Source organism: Capsicum annuum, chromosome 8 (assembly GCF_002878395.1).
Source record: "Capsicum annuum cultivar UCD-10X-F1 chromosome 8, UCD10Xv1.1, whole genome shotgun sequence".
NCBI classification, from domain to species: domain Eukaryota; kingdom Viridiplantae; phylum Streptophyta; class Magnoliopsida; order Solanales; family Solanaceae; genus Capsicum; species Capsicum annuum.
The window spans coordinates 107,962,928-107,990,085 of NC_061118.1; the positions used below are offsets into that span (position 1 = coordinate 107,962,928).

The window sequence follows — 27,158 nt, forward strand, 5'->3', positions numbered from 1 at the left end:
CATCGCATGTACCCTCCTAAGGGTACTTCTATTTTTCTCAAATTTTGCATCCCCACACAGTATGCTTTGCATATTTAAGTCCAATCTTGCAAACAAAAACATTAATCACATTTAAAAACATATGTATTGCACAAAAAATTTAGAGTTTCATCTACCTTATAAGCTTTTACATCCATTTAAGGCATGATCACAGATTTTTCATTCAAGATTAATGCAACAATTTCAATATATTCATTATTCTAGGCTCCTAGTATCAAGATTCATGTAATTATCAAGCATATTCAAAGTACCTACTCAATTTCATTGTTAATATTACAATATAATCCCTGTAGGATCTAAGGAATATACCTTAAATTCATGTAATGGTAGTGAGATGTTGATTTTCTTGATGAAAACTCTAAGAAATATGCTCTGTGTTTGCAAGTGGACTCTTGGTACTGATATTATTAAATTAGACTGTGTTCACGTCACAATACGTTTATGTAGGTTACTCAGAATTCACCAACAAGCTCCTGGGTTACCTTCCATGCAACACCTAATACAATATTATGGCACAACTCGGTTGCCTCAGCTACTCAAAATTCACTAAGGCTTAAATAATCACCAACTTTAACCTCATCAACATTACACAAATAGTGCTTGACACGCTGCCCATTAACTTTTAATGGGGTTTCACTATCACACAACAACACCATGTGGGAACACCCTAAGATAGTGAATGGTCCGTACCACCTAGAATTTAACTTGCAAAGAAACAAGTGCAGTCTTGAATTATATAACAAGACCATATCACCGGGCTCAAATATCCTTTTTTCGATCTTATTATCATGATACAACTTTGTCTTTTATTTGCATAGAGTCAAACTCTCATAAGCTCAAAGCCGGAATTCATCCAACAAATTCACCTTGCTAATCCTCAAATTAGCTTTATCATGCCTCTCAAAGTTCAGTGTCTTCAATGCCTATAGTGACTTCTACTTAAGTTCGACCGACAAGTGCATGCATTGACATATACAATCTTATATAGAGAGGAACCTATGGGGGTCCTAAAAACTATTTGGTAGGCCCACAAAGAATCATCTAACTTTCTTAACCAATAAGTCATGTTGCCATTCACAATTATTGCAAATATAGACTTTATCTCCTAATTGGAGACCTCAATCTTCTCACTTGTTTGCGGATAGTAAGGTATTGGCACCTTATTCCTAACACCATATTTTACGAGTAGGGCCTAATAGAGATGATTATAGAAGTGACACCCACCATCACTAGTAATAGCATGTGGAATGCCAAACCAAGAAAAGATGTTTTTCTTTAAAAATGTGGCTATTCGTTTACCATCGTTGTTGGTAAGCACAAAAGGTTCCACCCATTTAGAAACATACTCAACCACTACAAAAATATATTTCATCCCATAGGAGCTCATGAATGGACCTAAGAAATAAATTTCGTAAATATTATACAACTATAACTCTAAGATAGGTGTCTTGGGGAGTTATGTTTCTATGAAATATTACCTTGCAACTGACATTTTCACAAGATTGAGCAAAATCATGAGAATCCTTGTATATAGCCGGCCAATAATACCCACACTACATAATTTTGTAGGTTGCGTGAGTGCCACCATGATAAATCCCAATAAATGATGAATGAAAAGCATCAAGAATGCTTTTCATCTTTACCTCAGGAATACATATTCGAATAAATCCATCTGCATGAATCTAAAAGAGATAAGGTTCTTTCTAGAAAAACTTCCTCACCATTTGCATGATCACTTGTAGAAAAGTTTGCAAAATAAGCATACTAGGGGATTAAATCTTGCAATACTTCCAAGACCCACTAATCTAAAAAAGCATCATCTATATCAAGCTCATACCCTAGCTTCTGTATTTTCTCCTCCTCGAGGAGACATAAGTGATCACAACCTAGTTTTTAGTGCCTTTTCGATCTCTCGCCTCAAAGTTAAAGTCTTACAAAAAATGGACCCAACAAATAATCCTTAATTTTGCATATTTATTCTACAAAAGATACCTCAATGAGGCATGATCTGTATTAACTATGACTTTGGTCCCTATAAAATATGGACTAGAATTTCTCAAATGCCAAAACCACTGTGAGTAATAGTACAATTTTTCTGTGTTGGGTTTAATGGCTTGCAAGTATAATAGATTGGGTGAAGGAATTTATCATGTATTTGGCCTTGAAAAGCTCCCAAGACCACTCTGCTAGCATCATACATTACCTCATAAGGCAAGGACCAATCAAGGGAGACAATAATGGGAGCCGAGATAAACCACTCGTTTAGGCACTCAAAGGCTTTGAGACATGTATCATCAAACAAAAATTTCACCTCCTTTTCTAAAAGCTTGCAAAATGTATTAGCAATTTTATAGAAGTCCTTGATGAACCTCCTATAGAAACAAGCATGACCCAAGAAGATTCGAATACCATTAACTGAGACCAAAAGAAGTAATTTTTCAATCACCTCTATCTTCACCCTATCCACATCAATACCCCCTTTTGAGATTTTGTGATAGAGAAAACACCATTCTTCACCATAAATGGCACTTAGCCCAATTCAACACCAGATTGCACCCTTAACATATCTAGATTGCATTGGCCAAATAGGATAGGTAATCATCAAATTAATTCCCAACTACTAAAACATAATCCATGAAAACCTAGGAAATAATCAAATGAGTCCCCAACTACCGAAATGTCATCCATGAAAACCTCTATAGTGTCCTAAACTATATAAAAAAAATACTGACATAATACATCATTAAAAGTTGGAAGGAGCATTGCACTGTCTTAACGACATCCTCTTGAATGCAAAAGTCCCATATGGGCAAGTAAAAGCAGTCTTTTCTTGGTATTTGAGGGAAATAAAAATCTGATTGTACCCCAAATATCCATAAGAAATCAATACTAAACCTTTTTTGTATGTCTTTCTAGCATCTGATCCATAAGCAACATAGGAAAATAGGCCTTTTAAGTCTAAGTGTTCAATTTTCTATAATCCATCCATACTCTTCATCCAATAACTTGTCTCATGGGCACTAATTCATTCTTCACATTTTGGAACACAGTGATCCTACCCTTCTTAGGTACACAATGAACCGGGCTGACCCATTTGTTTTTCGCAATGGGGTAAATCACTCCAACATTTAACCACTTTAAGATCTCTATCTTTACTACCTCCTGTATAGGAGGATTCAATCCATGTTAGTGGTTGATGTTGGGAACATAATCCTATTCAAATTGAATTTTATGATTACAAATCCGAGGTTGAATCCCTATAATATCTGTAATAGTCCATCTGATAACCCTCTTAAATCTATACAAGACTCAAATCAATGCCTCAATTTACGAATCCAATAAATCAATAGAAATAATGACCAAAAAGGTATTATAGGCCCCAAAAAAATTCATATCACAAGTGAAACAGAATGGCCTTTAATTCCAAGACCGATGTCTCCTAAATAGATGGTCAGGCCGGTAGAGTAAGCATATTTTTCATGTCAAGATCCTACATTTTTGGAGCATATAAATAAGAGCCTCTACCATATAGTGCACTTACTATCTCATCATATTCATTGATACCATCATTGTTGAAGTTCATGATAATCACTGCTAGTGCCTCAACTCTAAGTCTCTCCTCGATAGTGACAGTGAATGAATCATCATCAATACTGTCTTTCACAAACACCACCCACATATCATTTGTCTACCACATTGACTAACACACACTGAAAGTGACTTGTTTGTCACTTAGTCTGAACTATATTTATCCCATATCTATATCAACCAATGCCATACCCATATCTACGAAAGGCCTTCCCAAGATGATAGAGACATCGAAGTCTACCTCATAATTAAGTATCACAAAATCATTTACAATTATAAGTGATTCCACGTTTAGCAACACATCAGATTGACTCTAGCTCTTAAATCATATAGGGCATGAGAGAAATTGAAGGACGTAATAGTAAATGGAATAGTAAAGGCTTTGGGGTCCTCCTTTTTCTCTACTAATGATTGGGAAGAAATACAACCAACAAGCTTAAAAGTCACTGTCTGCTTCATAGTTACAAAATTCTTTATGAACATCGTATAGCCTGGCATCTTCTCGAATGCTTCCATAAGAGAAATATTAATAGACAGTTCCTTCAACATTAATATGAACTTTTGACACTTCCCTTCCTATTATCTCTTCTTCGATTACAAAGGAAAACGAGGGGGAGGTCATGGAATGGTTTTTTATACAGTCTCTACTTTCTTCCCGATTCTTTATTCTTCTCAAGTCTTCTATCAACACCTATCGATTTTTGAGATGACTCACCACTAGTCACAAACTTTTCTTTTTCCTCTTTAGGTGCATCATCAATATCATCTACATCATCCCATACTTCATCTACTACAGGAATTGGGGGTTAATGGTAGTCGTACCACTATGAGTGGTGTTGGCCAAACAATGATTGTCATTCTTTAAATTTTGCATAGTATTACTCAAAAGAATGCCTAGTTGATGCTGATTCAAGGTATCTAAAATTTTATAAAGTTGCTACTCAAGTTGCTTGATTGTAGTAACATGTAATTCCACTTTCTAGCTAAAACATGAAATCTCTGCCTTAATCTCCAAAAGGAAATTTCTTGATTTTTTGACCTCTTTACTAGTTTAGCGAGTAACCCATCCATTATTGAATAAGTGTCATGATTCATTTGTGGAACATGTGAAACATCCTTCGGCTTATAATTATCCTTATGCCTTTATTCATCTTCTCTTTCTATGCTCTAATTCCTATATTTGTCCTCATAATAGTTCCAACCTTGGTTCCATTACCTGCGGTTCCAAATATCTTGAGCAGACCCTTATGCCTTGGCTCAAAAGCTTGCCAACACTCTATTTGAATACCTTACCTCCTCATAAGTATTAAAATATAAAAATTTGGTGCTTTACCTTGTCTGGCCATAACATTAAACTTCTTGAATTCATAGTGTTAATTTTATAGTCAAAATAGCAATCTCTATTCTCAAGTGCACAACTTCTTAATCCACTGTATCATCTATAATTCTCTGCTCAGTAGAAGAACCAATAGAATAAGTGTTAGCAACTCTTTCTGCCTCACAAGTATGCCACCTTTAATTATTAACTGAGATATGACCTAAATTCTCTGATGCTGCTTTGCAATGCAGGGACATGAACTCTTGACCCATAACAGTGTCTACATTATCTTTGGAACTGGTATTCTGGGCACGATTGAAAATTTCCAGGAATTTTCTATCATACCACTGTATCATCTATAATTCTCTTCTTACTAGACACACCAATAGTATAAGTGTTGGCACCTCTTTCTACCTACCGAGTATGCCACCTTCAATTGTTAATAGAGATCTGATCTAAAATCTCTGATGCTACTTTCCAATGTAGGGTCATGAACTTTTCACCATAATAGTTTCCACATATCTTTGGAACTAGTATTTAGGGAAAGATTGAAATTTTGCAGAAATTTTCTCCCTAAATTTCTATGATTAGGAACCATCATAAACATCTTCTTGAGCCGAAACCATGCCTCATACATTGGTTCAAAATGCAGTTGCCTGAAATTATAGATCTCATTCTACAATTATAGCATTTTTACATATGGGAAAAATAGTCTAAGAACTACTTTTGCAACTCATTCCAAGTAGTAGTGGACCAACGAGGTAGTTTCACTAACCATAATATTGCTACACTAGTTAGCAATAATAGAAAACAACCTGAGTCTCAGTGCCTCCTGACTCACCACTATAATATTATATGAAGTGAAAATTCTAATGAAATTTATAATGTGGATGTTTGGGCATCGATTGTAAAACCCGTAAACACACTTTTCAGATTTAGCGATTGAATTATAGAAATTATGATATCAGACTGTGTCCCCTAAGGCAACTCTGGAGGAATGATTTATACTATATTTTTTTCTCAATATACCCCATGTTAGCCTATTGATCATCATATGCTTGAATGTATTAATAAGCTGGGATTATGGGAGCTATACCTCGTCTAGTTCTGTCGAGTTCTTCTCAACGATCAGGTTTTTGTCTTTGTCTCTCCTCAAGAAATACATGACAAACAACCTCATTATCCCTTCTCACATTTTCTTCAGCTAATAACTGTGTTGTAGTTTTCACAGTTGTCTTCTAAACACCATACAGAGGTAAGGGAGAAAAGTCAAGTGGATAATATCAAAGCCCCTCATGGTTAGCTTTATGATCGTCTTTTGACATCTAATGATTCATTCATAGAGTTCTTTCAATATCAGTATCAAATGGATCAAGGGATTACCTTGACATCTAGTACTGGACATACACCGGTGTATGCCCCAAGAAAAATAAAAAAAGAAAACCTAACAATCTCACCAAACTCTATCAGTCAATCCATAACCGAATTCCCCGACAATGATGCCAAAATTTGATTTCGCCCAAATTATACCTTATAATGAAGTATAAAGTAGTTGCTTCCAAATTATAGTAACCCGAAAAAAGTTAGGGTCGATTCCATAGGGAATATGTCGAATATCTCTCACAAATCTATTGAAGTAGCCGCAAAATGTAGGAAAAGTAAATGGGGTTTTTGTTGTAAAATCAGTAAACTAGCAACAATTCTAGATCTCTTTTGTTGAAATCAATCTTAGATGAATACAAGGATTATGATCCCCCTGCCTTCCTAACTCTGTAGACATATCTTTCTCAATCTGACTAAGTCAATGCAACACATGCTGAATCTCAAAAAGTAGACATCACCAACCATCTTGTGAATGCCTTGGTAAATTTCACTCTTCACCTTGCGAGTTAGACTGTCTCCTTCCTAACCCTTGTCTTTAATCCTAGTTCAACTATCTCCTTTTGGGTTTCAAGTTTAGTAGATAAGAGTTGGTAGCCTCAAATTTCTATGGTAACCTTCTTTTCCTAATTTTAACTGCTTTTGTGAAGAAAATATCAAATATAGGCAAGTTCTTAACTTCTGCAGTAATAAAAAAGCATACAATCAATAGAAGACCACAATATATGAACACACAATGATTTAGAATGATCTCACACTTCCTCTACTTTGCTTTCAACTCGGGTTCCTACAACATTAGTTAGGTGGTTTAGTTCCACATATTTGTAAGAAGATTTATGGTATTCAATAATGAAAGAATAAGTTGAATCTCACAACAATTGAAGAACACAAACCAAATTATTAAATTAGTGCTCAACCAAATAAACAAAAACAAAGGATTTAAAGATCAAAAGTCGAATCTTGAATCAATATATTTGAATGTGTAAAGTGTGTAAGCTAATACAAGAATGTTTAAAGGGTATTTATAGAGTACATATAAATCCTAAAAAATACCATCCAAAACAAATCGGGAAAACTAGGTCGGTGGTCACTTACGGTGACACGACCTATAGGTACCGTTATCGTAACTAGAAGATAAAATCTTTAAACATCAGAGTCTCTAATTTTCAACCTCTGACACCCACGATGGTACTTACGACAACATAAGTGGTACTCACGCCCTTTAAGTAATCCTCCACTAAAATCAATCAAAAACTTTAACTTTCAAGGTCTCTAAACTTATCATCATTGAGACTCACGAGGCCACCCATGATGGTAGTAGGTCGTACCCACGCCATGTGGTAGGCTCATAGGTGGGGTTTCATGTACAACTTCAACTCTTTTTCTCTATTTAAGATCCAAAACCTTGTTCCTGCCACATAGACACAAAAACACATCATATCTAACAAAGTGGACCTAAGTACTTAAATATTTTCTGATTTTAAGAATCAAAAGTGCCATGAAACCATGGCACATTACCTCTTGAATAAGCTATTTGTGCGGTGTACTCGTACCTGGATTTGCACCAAAAGGGCTCAATAGGGGTAAATACAATCCATTTGAACTCAGTAGATATCATAGGCCGACTGAGCAAAGTAGAAAATAAAGCATATAAACACAAACTATGGGCATGTCACTCGCAGTCATAAAATGTCCAATGGTAGCCCACACCATCTCCACTAGTAGTTCTACAATATAGACATATAAGAAATACTAATACAAGAAGAAAACATAGATATACACACATACTAGATATAAGTAGGGTAAAAGAATACAAATAGATAGATATCTCATCGACAACAAAAAAACAACATAGAATAAACACAATTTATACAGACTGCAACAAATATGTTGCTGATAATGATAATGCAATAAGTCATCGCATAACCTTCATATGCACCTACCAAGATGTGTCCCGAGGTGGGACCCATAAGGGGTTCATAAACCCACATACAATTAATATATAATACAATATCCATAACTCCTCTCCAGCACATATATCGATAAAGGGGTTTTTTAAAGATATCACATTTTTCATCAGAAAAAGCTAGTATTTCTAGTATTTTCACGATGGTACCAATGTTTCATTGAAGAATATCACATGAGGATGTAATGCTCACAACCAACCAAAATGAGAATATCTAATATCAAACTAATATACTAACCATGTGAGTTGAAAATCCACTTAAATCATCCAACCATCCATGATAGAATATAATCCATAAGACAACAAGTAAAATATGTGAGAAAATGTCATTAATATAAATAAATCCCAAAATCTACGTTTTTCCCTATCAAAAAGAGTGCAATCAAGCACACATAAATCAATACATGTCTAACAACATCCTACAAGACCTCATATGGCAACATATGCCTTATAATGTGTCAAAACCACCAAAAATTATCCATATAGGACCCCACACGATCACATATATCACATAAACACATTTTCATGATACAACTCCATACCCCTAGCATGCTTTTACATTATTATTAACAACCTAAACCAGTTTAAAGAAAAGTAAGCCATAACATATGTAGAATCCCGAAACTAGAATAATTAAGCCTTTACCATCCAGCTATTTACTTCACACATGGATCCAAAATCATCTAAAGTACACAAATATAGAATTTATATGTCAAAAGAATGCCAATGGTACCACTCCTAAATTAGGGTTACAATGGAGGATTTTCAAAAAAGAAGTGTGAAACCTGACTTTTAGTCTAAAAATATATTTCCCAAGATTGAAGAAACTTATAGGAGGAAACCCATGTGAAAATGGGTTTTAATTAGGGTTTAAATTGAAGAAATGCTAATTTTGGCCTTAAGGGACAAAATACCTAATTTACACTTTTAAATTCAAGTTTAAAAAGGATATAAATGATGAAAATCTGAGGAAAAGATTTGTAATAGTTAGTTGGAGCTTACCAAAGTTTAATAATTGAAAAAATACCCAAAAACTCAAACCCCAAGCTCTAACCCTAAAAAATTGTGTAAAAAACTCAAAAATGGGAAAATAATCCACCCAGGCATCACCTAAGAAACTGCCAAGTCGCTTAGGTGACTATAGTTTAAGACACCAGCGTCTCTTAATCAAATCCCATCTTATCGCAAAAGAAATGTTCATATGTCTTAAGCAACAAACGTTTGGCGTGAAACTATCGCTGAAGCAACCAAGTCAGTGCTTGAGCGACTATGCCATCGATTAAGTGATCCTTATGTCGCTTAGGCAACTCTTTAGCAGTCAGGACAAGTTACTTAAGTGACCAAAGCATTTCTAAAGCGAGTGCACCAGCTAAAGACTTGGAGAATTCCTTGTCTTCACAGACCCTTAGAATTCATCTAGAATCTCGAGTACAGAAACTATCTATGCTAACCCACTAAATTTGACGCTCAAGACTCAATGGAGATATCAAATTTTTTAAAAAGATTTAATTGTCATGGTGTAATTTCTCAGAACATGATGGCACCTACAATAACCCACCAGTAGGCAAGCCAAACCTGTAGTCCAGAATGGCTAGTAACAAACTACCCAATCTATATATAGAAAAGAATGTAGAATAGATGTAACGAAAGATCAAAAACATAAATGAATCCTAAAACCTGGTTGTATGCGTACATGATTTCCACGTATAAAGAATCCATAGTGAGGCACAAATGAATACACTTATATAAATTATCTTCGAATACAACATAGAGACTAGTCTAATACATAAGAAAGAGATAAGTAATACACCAAATGTCAGGAGCTCACTCTAAGTCTCCAAACCTTGGTTGCTCCTCATAATGCATACATCAATGATAATAACCTATAATATGATTTGTAGACTATAGGAGTGTAGTATGAGTACTACACAAATGGTACTCATTAAGCAAGTGGCAAATGAGCTCCAAATACAAAGAAAATAAATATAACATATAAACAGAATAGAAACTACACTCAATGTTAAGCAAAAATATAAGACAACCATTGAGATAACGATGATAAACTATCCTATTAATATTCAAGAGACTAACACACTAAGGGTAAAAAAATATCAAGGATGAACTATCCTATTCTATGCATAGATAGAAATATCAACACTATACCGTGTATCCCCAGCCAATATACGAATAAATGACAACAAAAGATTATATAGCAATATACAAGGATAAGGAATGAATATATAATATAAACAAATAAAGGAAGGGATATACGGTTATACAATAGCTATATATAGTTATACATATGTATATAAATATAAGGTCAACTCGAAGCATAACCTAAATCATCATGCCTTCAATCATCATGCCTTCATTTTAAGGCCTCATTATAATCCTATCATGATTTTGTACTATCATACTAGGGCTTCTAATCCATATGTCTAAACATGAAATAAGCATGCATAATAATGCAATCGTAAGATAGACAAGGCTGGAAAAATACCTCAAATCTCAATACCGAATCAATGACCAATTTGTCGTAAAGAAGCCATAATAGTTATAATAACAATGATAATTTCAATAAGAATAACTATGTCAATAACAACGTGAGTAATCGGCTATTTTGAAAAACCAAATACCTAGCTGAGTTTATGCATGCCCCCACCACCCCAGGCTTGGAAGGTTCAATAAGAATATAACAACACAAGGAAAAGTCATCACCCATATCTCTGCAGCCATCCCATATCAACTAATAGACATAGCTACATACTGGTGATAGATGATGAACATGCAAGAATGAATTCAAGGTACACATTTAATATAACTATCCTTCGTACTTGTTCATTATCAATGTAATTATCATAATATCCTTCGGCCGTGATGGGCATCATCAAATCGTCATAATATCCTCCACCCTTACCGGGCATCATCACATAATCATAATATCCTCTGACCTAGCGAGGCATCATCACATCATCATAATATCTTCTGGCCTTATCAGGCATCATCACATCATCATAATATCTTTTGGACTTGTTGGGCATCATCACACCATCCTAATCCCAATCAATATCAATAATAAAGAGCGAGCCCTACTAGGGCTAAAGTAGAGTACAAGCCCTACGAGGGATAAAGTAAAGAACAATCCCCACGAACGCTAATGTAAATAATGAAGAAAATAGAAGAAAGATAGATTATATTTCCATGATTCGTGGCTCATCATCAATATCACAATATCCATAAGTATATATTATAGATGCACGGACTAAAGCCTTGGCTAAAATAATGTAGGTTCATAAATCCATTGCCTGGAGTGATATCAGGACTGAATCACTATAAAGTGTAGAAAGAGGAGAAATTTCTCATGACTGGAGTGAATAATAGCATTAAATCATAGACCAGAACCCATCTCGGTCAAATCTTTAAAACATCAATTATTAATCTTTTTTTATATATAAGTTATCCATTAAGTTAGGCAATTATTATTCTACATAATTCCATTTTAAAGGTGAAAAGTGTGTTTTAACCCTTATTTAGGAAAAATAGTGATAAGGTCGTATTTTAGCTAACCTTACACGAATTACCAATGAGATAATCATAAATGTATCGAATATATGCATGCCATCACCAGTATTCAATCAATAGAATCATAAGTGTCATACTACATCTCCATCTGTCCCATACCGGTGAGATGGGTGTATAAACATAAAAATATATTTTTAAACTACAACCACATCCTTTATAAAGATAATTACTTCCTGGATATCCAACTTATATCATAATAAGGACTTTGTCCCAATAATGTATCTGAAATAATCACAAAATCATAATAACATCTTTAGGCCCATATACATATTTGAAACTTATATCCATAATTATATTTATAAGTCATAGCATATCTATAATTATCTCTCCTATATAAGGCATCTCACATCTAGGGGGCATAATATAAATAATCATATCACAAATATAAGACATCTAATATCTATAAGTCATTCATCATGACTGTGAAGAATATCACCTCTCTAGGTCATTTATCAAATTTAAGAGGAATACCATCTCTATAGGCCCAACAATCATAGCTAAGAGGAAAATGATCTCAATAGGACAAATAATCATAACTAAGAGGAATGCCATCTCTATAGGCCCAATAATAACTAAGAGGAATAGCATCCTTAAGGACCAAATGTCATGTCTAAGAGAAAATAATATCTCTATATGCCTATTTTCACTTCCAGAAGTAATATATTATCCATTAGCCATTACCCAATAATACGGGTTAAGTCAACACAATTTACAAATCCACAAAGTAAGCTTATTTTAAAGTCTCAATAGTCTCAACTATACCGAGCATTCACAACTAAGTTGTAAAGGGCTAACACAAGTCTTGGCCTAAGTGGGCCAGATAAACCCACTTCTAATCCTCTTTTTCCACATTTAAGCAATCTACACCCCAAAAAGGCTAAGGTAGCTAGTTAAACTTCTAGATATCAAGTAAGAAGTAATCATGTGTAAGATAGGAACTTCATCTAGAAATATTGGCATTCAAGTCATTAATACAAAAATTATGGTTTTAAGACCACTAGACTAGCCTAACTAAGGTTAATCATACTAACCATGATTCCAACATTTTAACCACATCCCAAACCTAGAACTATATCATATCCATGCTACAAATTAGTCAAATAAAGGGAGAAAGCAATAGGACTCTGAAAGGTCATAAGCATTCCACCTTACAATACAAAACCCTCATCTAACACTACAAGAAAAACAACCTATAAGAAAGGGAAATATGGTCCCAGAAAGTACAAATCTTGTCCTAATTGGCCTTTTAGAACCAGAAAAATCTTGTCGCGTCCCATTCTAACAGGCTCCGCCGTTAAAGGTCATTAGCGACGAGTCCAATAAACCGGTCCTTAAAACTCTTTTGCAACGGCAAAAAAACTGATTGTAATTGCCTTTAAGCGACGGTATATCTTTTCCCAATCGACTAACAACCTGGTCTTAATTATTCTTTTGTGATGAGCAACATCATCCCAAATAGACTAAGTACCTTGTAATGATTATCTTTTAGTGACAGTATGTCTTGTCTCAAATAGACTAACTATCTCAACATAATTATCTTTTCGCGATGGTATTTTTTATCCCAAATAGACTAACTACATGGTCTTAATTATATTTTAGTGACGGTATATCTTGCCTTAAATAGACTAACTACCTCATCATAATTATCTTTTTGCAATGATATTTCTCGTCCCCAATAGACTAACTACGTGGTCATCCTTTAGTGATGAGCAAAATTGTTTTCCTTTCCTAGATCAACATCTAAGGACGAGCAATCTTCGTCCTAGATCAACCTTTAAAGACGAGTCACATTCTAGTCATATATAGATTAATCATCCCATGATATTAGTTTCAATATTTGTTGCACAAAAAACATAGTTACCATCCCAATCGAGCTAGAGTATGATATAAAATTTTCCATAACATTTGAATACATAGAAAAAAAATTAATCAACTACCTCTTGTTTCTACTATTTAAGTCCTTGACATTCAGTTCAAATTGCCAGCTTCCATCACAGAGTAAAAAAATAATCAAGTCCACCACTTTTAGTTCCTACTTTTTCACCTAAATCAACAAACTCTTGCAACAGTACAACAGAATATTAGTACATCACTTCAGGAGAAAAATAACATGTGAAATTGATTCTGCTATTCATAAATCATAAGTAAAGATGATGATACCATTTATACAACAACAACAACGACATAACCATTGTAATCTCACAAATGGGGTCTAGGGAGGGTAGAGTGATCGTAACCCTTACTCTACCTTGTAGAGATATGAAGGTTATTTCCGAAGGAATACAACACATATATCAAGACCAAAAAAGTGAAAAATTATTTAGTATTTCAATGTTAAGGAGCTGGTTGAAATTTTTATGAATATTCTCTGATTTTACAAAACAACTTGGTGAAAAATAAGAATGCCAACAGAGAGTTTAAAAAACCACTCTTGAGACAATATGTCAAAAAAATGATGTACATTTCATATCAGACTACTATTCAATAGTTTTTAAGAAATTGAGACAATGACAGCAATCAGTATGAAGAAATTTCCTATTCTAAACATATAAACCAGTTTCTTCACCCTTGACCAAAAACCTTCACAAAATTTGTTATTCAGTGCACCTAAATCTGGTTTTGCAAGAAGTGAACACTTTCCTCACCCGATAGAGTCAAACTAGAAAAACCAAAAATTCTCCACAAATATTTTTCCTTGGTTATGTAACTTGTTTAAACATAAGACTACATGAAGGGTGTAGGAACTTACTTCACATCGAACTAGTCTCCTTGTATTCAACTTGACTTGTTTAATTGCTTCAGTTAAAAGAGATTTCCATTCATTATCATCAGGAGAATCCACAATGTGTTTTATATTTATCCTCAATGTTTTTTCATGTAGTGTCTGATCGTGAGATTCACCATAAGGTATTTGATATTCCAGAATGTAATGCCTAAGAAATGGCTCAAATTCCCTTAACACCTATGGCCTGCCTCAAGCCTTTTGTATAGTCTATATTCATAGTGTAGATGTCATGAACTTCCTGTAGTAGACCACCATTAACCGTGTGATCAACTCTTCTATCGATAAATGGGTCCAAAGTGGTAAGAGATGCATTCATGCATACAAAGCAGAAATCATATCTTGAATTATCAACTTGACCCTAGTTCTGCCCTACCACAAGCAACGAAATAACATGAGGCAGTAAGCTATAGCATCTTCATCAATCCGAAAGGTTATAGCTAGTTTATACGGTTTTCTTTATGACTAAATTGAGCATGTTCAAAGTCTCAAGAAATTCTTACAACAGACAGCTGAAATATGTTTACATCTTTCAGTGGTTTGTGCATTTTGTATGAGTTAATACTGCAGATCACCATCCTACAACCTTTACGACTGAGAGTGTCTTAATTTTTCTCTTTCATTTTGCTGGTCTGCTCCACAAGTCCCTAAAATCTTAATCTAAATAAACATCTTATTTTTCTATCTATCAACTGTAAAAAGGGTATCTCTTTCGGACATTAGATCATTTTCGTACCGACTGCTCATATTTTATAATATGAATTATGGAACTGCAACAACTTAGACTAGTACCAAAAGATACTGATGGAAAAATGGAAAAAGTTAAAAGCAGAAGCACCGTAAACCAGCCAAATTTTGCGCTATAGCAAAGTGAAGGGAAAGCTCTATCAACCGCTTGAAAGAAGGTTGATAGACATGGACTCGGTATGATGATATGATACATATAGCCAAGGATAATTGAGTTCCTTTTTTCTGTGATAAGACTTCAATACAGATATCATCTTAAGAAATTCCTAAAGGAACAATCTTGTCCCATCATGTAGTAGCTATAAGACGATTACAACTATTTGCAAATTCAAATCTTACCATAACTAGAAATCAATACAATTAACCTCATGGAAAATTTAAATTAATAAAATCTATAATTGAACAAGATCCATGCACCTCTACAGTCCTTCCCTGAAGAAGTTTCCTTGGAATAACACCAAATCTTGCATACAGATTCAGGTATTGGTTATTCTGCAGGTTGGGATAATAGATACATCAATCAAAACTCTATAATAGATAGAAATCATAAAGTCGATATGAAATATTAATACTTTCTCAAACCACCTAAGATGCTACATATTTTATAGGATAAAAGCAGTAAGTTTTAACATTTCACCACTAGTAACCATCTGTTCAGACAAATGATGCATTTCCATAACAGCTTTGAAGTCTTAATATATAGGTTCAGAGACCAGAAATCACAAGAAATGCTCAAGGTACATTCCATGTCACAGACGTCTTCAGTACAAATTAACTTAGTCCTACGGACAAATTTAACAATGATGAAGCTGTCAAATAGTAACATGTGGGTTCATAGCTTGCAATTTGAAACAACATCCAAAATTAGACCCAATTAATGTAATATCAATGCCATAGTAATTGTTATATCTTAGATTAAAGAACCAATTCCTGTTAGACAGTCAAAATCAAGGTGTTCGGGTGAACGGTTTCAGCTGATAGTATCACAATAATAAACTGTCAAGTATTATGATGCCAAACATTACCACACCTTCCTGCCACTATTTAAATAAATTCTGTTGGCTGCAAGTGGATCAATATATTTATGATGGTTGTAAGCTCAATTCAAATACTTGCTCATAAGTTCAACTTCAAGATCAGTTTGCTCATCTTCTGCAGAGAAAGAAAGAGAATAGTATCTATAAATCTCAATCCTGAGTAAACAAATTTAGATGAAAAACACAGACAACTTATTGTTTACCCTGAGAGTCACTACAACAAGAAGTAATGAGAAACCAACCGGAGAAAGAAGTTGGTTACAGTATGAAAGACTACTGAGAAAAACAAATAACTACCAATCACCAAAGACATTTATAAAGAGACAAGCTATGGCAGCATCCTAGGGTGTAACTTTACTCTTTATGCAAGACTTTCTTTAGGAAAATCATAGTTATTCCACATGTCTGCTAAAGAAATTTACATTAGCAACATGTATTTGTATTATGATTCTTGAATCTAATTAAATTGATGACAAGCATCCCTTAAACATCTAATGAAGTTTTTCTTTAGTTAATTGCGAGAGTAGAAACAGATAATGACACAAGGACACTGAAAAGTTAAAAAATTATACCTAGGCCATCCTCTGGCTGATGCATATTAGAACTTCCATGAACAACTGATGCAATACCATTTTCATCAATTCCAACAGCTGCAATGTCTCTTGCTTCAGCAGTGTTGTTTCCAGTTGCAGAATATTCATAGTCAGTAACTTAGAATCGAAAGGCAGCCTAGCATACAAAATATATCGCTGTAGTAGGGTTTGGGCAAGGGCTGTACTCCAAGGGGTGTGGGGTAGATAATCTACCCTAATGCAAGCATTAGTGGCTGCTTTCCAGCTCGAACCCGTGACTTAAAGGTCACAGAAAAAATTGGACCATTTCTACAAGGCTTCCCTTCAAATGGACAATATTTAGAAGTTAAGAAAAAGGCTTGTGTACCAGAACAACCATCAGTGGCTAATGGCAAGAACTTCTCTAACCCCAAAACTTCCGTATGATTTAGAACTTGTAGATGAGAACAGTTATAGATTGATATAGGTTATAATGCTGAAATTATTTCAAATGAACATCTAGGTAGAACAGTTATATATTAGAAATATGAAACATCAATGTTCATATGCAAACTTATTATTATCTCTTTTATTGTGACCAGTGGCCGTAACAGTCATTAAATTATGGTGAAATATAGAGACTATGTTCAGGTTGCTCAGAACTGCTGCTTTGTAGATTTTTGGATAGCATCTAAATGCCATTTGTAGTCCATATTACTAGTTTCTCTATACATACCTGTCTAGTAACCGCAAACGATCACCAATCGTAGCATCATAATCATCAATTTCCTTTTCAAGTTTGTGGAGCATTTCATCAACCTATTGAGTGGTAAAGCCAGGAGGAAATGTGAGTTCATGCATAGAATGTTGAAGCTGTAGTGTAAAAAGGAAATCAAGAATTGGTATGAAATTTAAAGCCCGTTGCTAAATATTCCTAAGGATAATCAGATTTACCCTTTTAATAAGTGTTGCACAGTCCTTTCTTTAGTGTGGTCACTATTTTTTTTCGGAAGTTGCTTTATATGACTTTCGGGCTTCTTCTTCACCTTCAAGACCCCATTTATCCGCCATGTTATCGTTCAACTCTTTCTCTAATTATCAATACAAAAATAGCTTCAAAATTGAATGTGTAGCATTTTAATTGTATCAGCATACGTACGCCCTATGCTGTAAACAATCTCTGATCACAGTAGAAAAACAACCCCAAAAATGATTGCATGAGTACAAGGTGACTGAAACCAGTCAAGGAATAAATAAGTGTAACATATGAAATTTTAGTCTCACAACCATCCAACATCCTCATTACTGTGGTACTACATTTATCATTGAATAATAAGAATTTGAACAAATACTGCAGTAGACCTAATGATCAGCAAAGACCCAATGAACAAAAGAAAAGGTCCAGCCAAGTACTTACGAAAGCCAATGATAAAACAACAATTGCACGACTAAGCTCACAAAGCTGCTCTTGCTGATCTAAAGTTTTGGTTTTCTTTAGTTCTTCTGCTTCTTTAGCTGTAGCAAGAGTCATCTCTTCTAAAGCGACATCCTTTTAATTATCTTTCATCTTACCCTGCTCTTCTTCTTCTTCCTCTTCCTCTTTCTCCTCCTAAAAGAAAAGACTTTAGAAATAACAGTCTATAACAAACCTTTTGATACAATAAATAACTTTATCAATAAAAAGAAAATCACACACAGACAAGTGGTGTTTATTTCATTATATAATTCACTGGAAAAAAAATTCTAAACTTGAACAATTTGAATTCTTCCCAATAGTTTAAATTAATAATGAGGCTTCATGGCCCGTAAAATTCAAAAAGAAGAGTAAAAGGATAGAGAAACAAGAAGCAGTGCTCAGTTCATTATATCATTCACTTGCAAGAGTGTATTCCTATTAATTCGTCTATGCCACTTCTTCAATTTAGATACAGCCAGCACAATAGTAGCAGCATGATTTTACCTTGATGAGCTATTCCATACCTCTATATGTAAGCCAAAATTTGGTTGCGGATAAGTTCTTAATGTAGCCGACTGTCTTTGTGATGAATTCTTACTCTCTGCTAATGCTGAAAATTGTCCCAAACCCAAATGAAAAATACACCAGATTAATTGAAACTAACACAACCCATTAACATATAACGAGAAAACACAAAACAAGTTGTAATACCCCTGGGATCCTTTTGTTCATTGACATACAACCATAAAAAGTTCATTAAGAATCGATCACTTTTCCCTACTCTTGAATCGATCACTTTTCCCTACTCTTGAATGAGACTTTCACCACAAATACTATAGAGAAGACAAACGAAGAACCACAAGTTTTCAATCACAAAGCATCCGATATACACAATCAAAATCAAGTCTAAAAGGACATCCCAACACTGCAAGCACAAGGATATACAAGAAAACACATTGGAATCGCTAAAGCATGATGACCAATCTACAGGCAATATAAACTGTATTACATTGAAAAAATAGAGTAACATAGAGATCACCAAAGGGAATCGAGTATCAATTTGAGCACATCACAACGAATTGATGAGAGAATTGCGCACATCACTGTGAATCGAGAAGAGTAATTTGAGAGATGCAAATTAGGGCTAATTTTGTTAATTGTTATAGAGAAAAACTCTTCTGTTCGTATGTTTAAGCGAGAAGCTGAATAGAATTTTAATATCATTTTATGTTTTATTCATTTGCACCAAATTCTGATTTTTTTAATTAAAATTTGGCGGTATTTCTTTTTCTGGCCTAAGACTCCAAATTATCAATAGGGACCGGGTAAAACAAAATTTTGGGACCAGATTTTATACCTTCACAATAAATTGCACATTTAGGGACAAGATTATATTCTGGTCCCTAAATGTTGGTCTTAAATAGACCTTTTTGTTGTAGTGTAATCACCAAAATTCAATAATCAATACCAAGTCATTCTTCTCAAAATCAAACTTAACATTCACATACAATATATGACACATTATCTTTGAAGAAGAGTAGGTAGAAGCTTACCTCAAATCCAAACTGCAAAACCTCACATCATTCACCAATGTCCATTTTCACTTTACAATCCAAAAATGTCATCACACTATCAAAATCATAATCTACTAATCAATTAGAGTCTAACGTACCCATATTTTACTATTGCGCGTCGAATCAAAAAATGATATCAAAAATCTCAAGTGGGTCCCATTTATGAAAAACGTGTTTCCGAGGTCAACTCAACGGTCTTACATGACTAAGAATCATACTAAAATCAAGTCCTAAGCTATATTGGGGTTTTGGATCAAAAACTAAAAAGTACTTTAATAAAGTGATGAAATCTTAACTTAATTAGATGATAATCACGATAAAAGATATTAATCAAGCTCCCAAGACATCCACAAGACTTAATTTTGAGTTATTACACTCATATAGGGGTTTTAAGTCTCAATAATGTGTCAAAAATGGCCAAAACACAACGTATAGGGTCCTCATAAACTCATGCCAGGCATGGGGAAGTCGCTATCACGATCCTAGGGACCATGATTGCACTATCACGATTGCAATAGGCCAAGTTCGATCGCTATTCACAAACACCAGCAAAGTCAAACCTTGTTTTGACCTATGGAACTCATTCGGACTTCGAATTTAAAAATAAACTATGTAACCCCACAAAATTTGATGTTCCAAACGCGTTAATGAAGTCAAATTTTCTATCCAAGGTTGTTTAGACCAATTATGGGACCCACACCAATATCTACAAATTTTTCCACTTTTTGACTAATAGGTTGAAATGAGTTGGGTGCATTAACGCACAAATCAAAGATCTACCTAGCATAAAATCAATATACTTTATCTTTTAGCGCAGTTTGATTTTTAATCCGATATTGTTTTACTAATTTTTTCGGTAGCCATTTGGAACCCGCAAAGACTTCATAATAGAGAATTGGCTCTAGAATCCAAACGAACTGCCTGATAACTTAACTGTCGATCCCAGCAAGTCATAAATAACTAGGAGCAGCTCTGGAGAAGCCCTAACGGTGAAGATAAGCAGAAGTATGAAAAATGGCTTGAAGGCTCATTACAATATTCACTACTAAAAGGACATTCATCCCCGAAATTCTACAAATAGAAAGTATCTCAAAAGCTTAAAAGGATGAGGTACTGGGCTCACATGCTTCAAGAATGACTTCCCAGATAACCTCAACAAAGAGAGTACAATTTCAAGGAATTTCACCACAAGTATCTCTTTTCTAACCAACACCCTCACTTTACTTCAAAATAGCAAAAACTCAACTTTAACCACCATTTGGCCTTCAACTAAACTAAAGAGGCTGGTGCATGCAAATTTGAACCATAATACATTGATATCATCTTGATAGTCTTGCATATCAACAAAAGCTTATCCGAGATAATTTTGACTCAAGACATGAGTCATTCCACTGACTCGCGAATCTGAATACACACTTCCTTTACCATTCCACACCTCTTGTCCATTTCAAACCAGGAGGGAAAATACCTGAGTCTCTTCCACACAGTCTCATCACAAAGAACTCAAGCAACTAAAGCTGGCCCGTTGAATGTCCATACAAAAAACATGAGAATAAGCTCATTAGGCACTATCTAGGCATACAAATAGAGATAATTAAGTGATTCAATACAACCCACTGCCACAACTATTCCGGATGAAAATCAAACTAAAATCTGAAGTCCAAGGTATAATACTTATCCCTGAATATTCCGCTCCAAGATATCCCATCAACCGAGAAGGAAGCCATGCTGAATCTAACTCAAGTATAATACTCCTACTGAGTATATCATCAAGAAATTCCTAAAGACAACTTGACACTCAAAGTCAACGCTAACAAAACCAATATCGAGTCCATGGTCTCTACTCTGAGCACTTATCAACTATAATCTATCAAAAGTCGAGAAGGCCTAATAGGAAACTACAGACTAGGATTAACATGCGTATGAATGAAATCTGAACTAAGACAAGTCAAAAATGAAAGCTATATGCAAGCTCTACCACACCAAGCTAAATATTAATACTGATGCTAAATCGCTCGATCTCAACTACCTAAACAAAACCTAAAGAATGGTATGCAGCCATACTCCAACTCAATCATAACTTCAAAATTGTTATTCCAAGCCGCCAAGTAAAAAATAAACCAATAAGCCTATATGATTTCCAACCATTAAAATAAAATTTTGTATCTAGATCAGACATATCCGATATAAATTATACCAAACCATAATCGAGACATATCTTATGACCAATAGCCACAGTAGGGATAACAATTGACTGAAAATGCAAGCAACCAACTTTATATCAGCTAGAGGGTACAAAATGTTACCACAAAATAGAAATAATGCCAACAGATGAATCACTGACCAAAATTTTAGTTAACGCACTACGTAACCGCTGGAGGGTATGAACCATCAAAACATACTCAAAACTCAAGGTTGCAAATCACACTAGTGAAGGTAAAATTCTAGCAACTCGTAGAAATACAACTCAAGATGAAACCAATCAATACAACACTCTATCTTAGCAAAGAATAGCCACAAGCACATATCATTGAGGATAATCACACCACCAAGCCTCATTAGGCCGAACAAACTCTAAAATGAGGATTTTCAAAATCCACCCAAGTACGAAAATCATTACTTTATCCATTCAAGAATCATATCATCAAAGTAGAAATATGATAATCTCAAAACCAAGGTCAAAGTCAAGACCAACACAACAAAATCAAACAACTAAGGATAAGGAATTTCCAATTTGCCAATTTAAAAAGTGATCACAGGAACTATCACCTGTCTCCAACTTCCTAACTCTACTTTAGACAAAAACCATATCACGGTGAGAACGGTGCATCAAAATCCATACTAATAACAAGGGAAACCCATCACACGAGAATGAATCTAACAAACCTATGAGATGAATCGATGATATCTCAATATCAATATCAAAACCACTACCTGGCGAGGAAATATTTATAATGAAGAATGAACCCAAAACTGTTCAAGCTCACAAATGTGCTCTGTAGAAAAGGAAAGCAACTAAAACGGTCTATGCAACCCAGAAGGCAAGTCTAAGGATCCTAAACTCAGAAATTGAGAGATGCAACTAAGTCGTTGATTCAAGAATCATAACAGAACCGTAGAAGGTCAACTTACCTTCGATACCATAATAAATTCCCAAATCAATCTAACACAACTAAGCAAGAGGGAAATAATTTACCTCATCGTACTAGGGAAAAGAAATCATCAAATCAGACTATATCTAATTAAGCCACCGAATAAGATCACAAAGAAATAGAATACTAACTAGATAATACTAGTCTATATAGCTTGTGGATGAGGATCAATTACATCAAGTAATAATATTAAATAATATCAATAACCTTAATTAGTAATACTAGTAGAAACATCAATGTCAATATCAATAAACTTAAAAGGTGGTACCAAAATAAACATCAATATCATGTACCATTCAAGGTCTATAATAAGGCCAACATGCAAAAATAAATGATACTCGAACTCAAAACCTACATTCATAGGGAAAATATCAACACAAATCTACTCTATCCACTACTAAACGAAATAAACCATGGAGTAGTAACATTATCATGAATTCGATAATAAGGGACAAAATTATTAATATAAATTCATCAAGGCATATAATCATCAATGGGTATTGAAACCCCAATACACATCATAAAAGATAAATGCAAGAAAAAAACACCTATCATAGTGAAATTTGTAATCAATTACCTGACGGGAATAGGGAGAATAAATTTGAACGGGTCCAAACTTAGACTGACTTACTAAATTATCAACTGAGGTGCCAAGAGCACTATCTATAACTTAATATGCCACAACATCATGGGGTTGGTATGAATGAGCTGAATGCCAAGAAATAACATATGGGGGATACTTTATAGTCTAGTAACCAATCACTTTGTCATAGCAACCAAGCCTGAAGCTCTAATCCTAGAGGTCAAAAAGCCTAAATGACTGTCTAACTGACACTGAAAGCAATCTCTACTATAATGGTCATTCTTACCAAAATCATTTTCTATCTAAGGAACTCTAGGTACATGCTAACTTTGTCTTATAAGCTATTTAATATCCGAGACACTCTCTAAGCTAGTGTCCTATCAAGACACAACAAAAATAAGATTCTCAAATACTTTAAGATACTGCCCGTCATAATCTAGAATGGTTGTCGTGGCTCGACGAACCATACTAAAACTCTGCCAGGTTTGATGGAAACTTTGCTAAATATGATCATCTAAACTAATTTGAGAACTGCTCTTAGTCTAGATTACTACTCACATAGCAATGATGGGATGTAGGTGAAGCTAACGTCAATCAAAAAAATCCTCAGTACCGAAAATAATACTAAATGAACTATACTGTTGGAATACCTCTTGCAGCCATTTACACAATCTCCATACACGTGCTCTCCATGGTCCTCACATAATTAACAACCTGAGGGAAGGAGGACTCAGCTTCTATCAAGTGCTCCGATGCAACAGAGTGATAATACTAGTCCTCTAACACATCCATGTACCAATGTCCTACTCTAATGTATGTGGTTGTCCCACTCTTAAAATCCAATCTTTTATAAGAAAGTTGATATGGAAACCCGATGAATGCCAATAGACCCTACTCCGGTCTAGGAACTTCTCGGTGAATCAAATGTCATCCATGGCTGTAAGGGATCTACAACATAACTCAAATTCCCAATGTTGAACCTCAAGTGGTTTAAGTAGTCAAGAGCTCAACTTGTGCCTAAAGTTGTCTGAATCCTTTGACTGACACTGAAGATCTTTAATATCCATCTTTGAATCTTTATTTCGATGCTTTGATGAAACTCTAGAAACACGTGCTGAAGTGTCATCCCCATTTGTCCACATCGTCGCCCATCTTACACCAGTCATCAGGCATAGAATAGAGTCAAAGAATGTGTTCGAGGTTCACAACAATAAAAATACATGACAAGTAGTCAAGTAGTGAATTTACTAAAATGTCATTGTAGCATCCCAAAGATAGGTTATGGATGTATCTATGCTACTCTGCAGGACTATACTAACACTTTTCTTTTATACTAATACACTGATAGGATTTGATACCAATTTGTCATGACCTAATTTCTCAGGTTATGAAGGAAGTTACTATAACCCACCAGTAGGCAAGCAAATCCCAAAGTATAGAATGGATAGTAATGGATTACCCAATACATATAGAATAAATGTAACAAAAGATCAAATAAATAAATGAATCTCAAAACCTAGTTGTATCAGTACAAAAGCTTCTACATAACAAGAATTCAAAGTGAGGAACAAATGAATCTACTGATATAACTTATCTCCTGATATAATATAGAGAATAGTCTATTACATAAAAGAGAGATAGGTAATACTCAGAATGTCAGGATCTCACTCTATGTCTCCAAACAAAAGCTGCTCTACACGATGCACACATCAACGACGATGACCTGTACTATGATCTACATGCTGCAAAAGTATGGTGTGAGTACAAAACTAATGGTACTTAGTAGGCAACTACCAACTGTGCTCTAAAGATAAAGTAGATAAATATAACATATAAATATATTATAAACTATACTTAATGTTCAACAGTAATATATGACAGCCAACGAGATAATGAGGATAAACTATCCTATTCATATCCAAGAAACTAATATACTAAGGCTAAGAAAATATCACGGATGAACTATCCAATTCTATCCATACTTAGAAATCTCAACATTATATTGTGTATCCCTGGCCGATATATAAATAAAGGATGAAAGAAGATTCTATAGTAATATACAAGCCCAAAAAATGAATATACAATATAAACAAATGAAGGAAGGGATATATGGGAATACCCTAGTTATATATAGCTAGACATACATATATATAAATATAAGGTCAACTTAAAGCATAACCTAAATAATAATGTCTTCATTTTAATGCCTCATTATAATCCTATAAGGATTTAATACAATCATACTCAAGGATTCTATTCCATATGTCTATACATAAAATAAACATGCATAATAATGCAATCGCAAGATAGAAAAGGCTGGAAACATACCTCAAACATCGATACCAAATAAAAGCCAATCTATCATAAACTATTAATAATAATGATTATCACATTGATATTATCAATAAGAATAACAATGTCAGTAACAACGCAAGTAACTGATTATTTTGACCAACCAAATACCTAGATGAGCCTGTGTGCGCCCCTATTGTCCCAGGCTTAAAAGGTTTAATCAACATACAACAACACAAGGAAAAGTTATCACTAATATCTACATTGCCGTCCTATACCAATTGATTGGCATTGGCTAATACTGGTGGTAGGCGATGTACATGAAAGAATGTATGAAAGGTACAAAATAAATATAATCATCCTCCGGCCTTTTCGGGTAATAATATCATCTTCATATCCTACGTCCTTGCCGGACATCATCACATCATTATAATATTTTTCAACCTTATCGAGCATCTTCACATTATCATAATATCCTCTGTCCTTGTCGAGTATGATCACATTACCTTAATATACTACGGCCTTGGTGATCATAGTCACATTATCATAATATCATTCGTCCTTGTCGAGTATCATCACATCATCATAATATCCTTTGGCCTTGTATGTCATCATCACATCATCACAATATCCCCCGACAATGATGGGAAACATCATACCATCATAATATTCAAATAAATATCAATAATAGAGAGCGACCCTATATGGGCTAGAGTAAAGTTTATGCCCTATGAAAGCTAAAGTACATAAAAAGCCCAATAAAGGCTAAAGTAAATAAACATGAAAAGAAAAGCAAGGTAGATTATATTTCCATTATTTCTCGCTCATCATCAATATCACATTTTCCATAAGTATATATATTATAGGTGCATGGACTCAAGCTGTGGCTAAACGAGTATAGGATCGTAAATTCATTGCTTGGAGTGATTTCCAGAAAAAATTGTTCTGAAGTGTAGAAAGGGGCGTAATGTCTCATGACCATAGTCAATAATAGTATCAAATCATGGACCGAAACCCTTATCGGTCAAATCTTTAAAACATCAATTATTAATCTTTTTTATATATAAGTTATCCATTAAGTTTAGCAATTATTATTATAGATAATTCCATT

General features: G+C 34.4%; 1 long non-coding RNA gene across 9 annotated transcripts; it reads right to left on the minus strand.

The window, feature by feature from the left end:
- Positions 1-15,582: 15,582 nt before the first annotated feature.
- LOC107838862 lies at positions 15,583-19,658 on the minus strand. Of its 9 annotated transcripts, none has more exons than XR_001664807.2 (7): positions 19,486-19,657; positions 18,971-19,056; positions 18,408-18,599; positions 17,945-18,170; positions 17,012-17,809; positions 16,433-16,554; positions 15,583-15,894 (listed from the first exon to the last, which is right to left on the minus strand). It is a non-coding gene; the product is annotated as an uncharacterized LOC107838862 (long non-coding RNA). The 9 variants fall into 9 exon arrangements; XR_007044131.1 differs by having other exon boundaries at positions 17,945-18,081; positions 19,456-19,656; XR_007044128.1 differs by having other exon boundaries at positions 17,945-18,081; positions 18,408-19,056; positions 19,486-19,658.
- Positions 19,659-27,158: the final 7,500 nt, after the last annotated feature.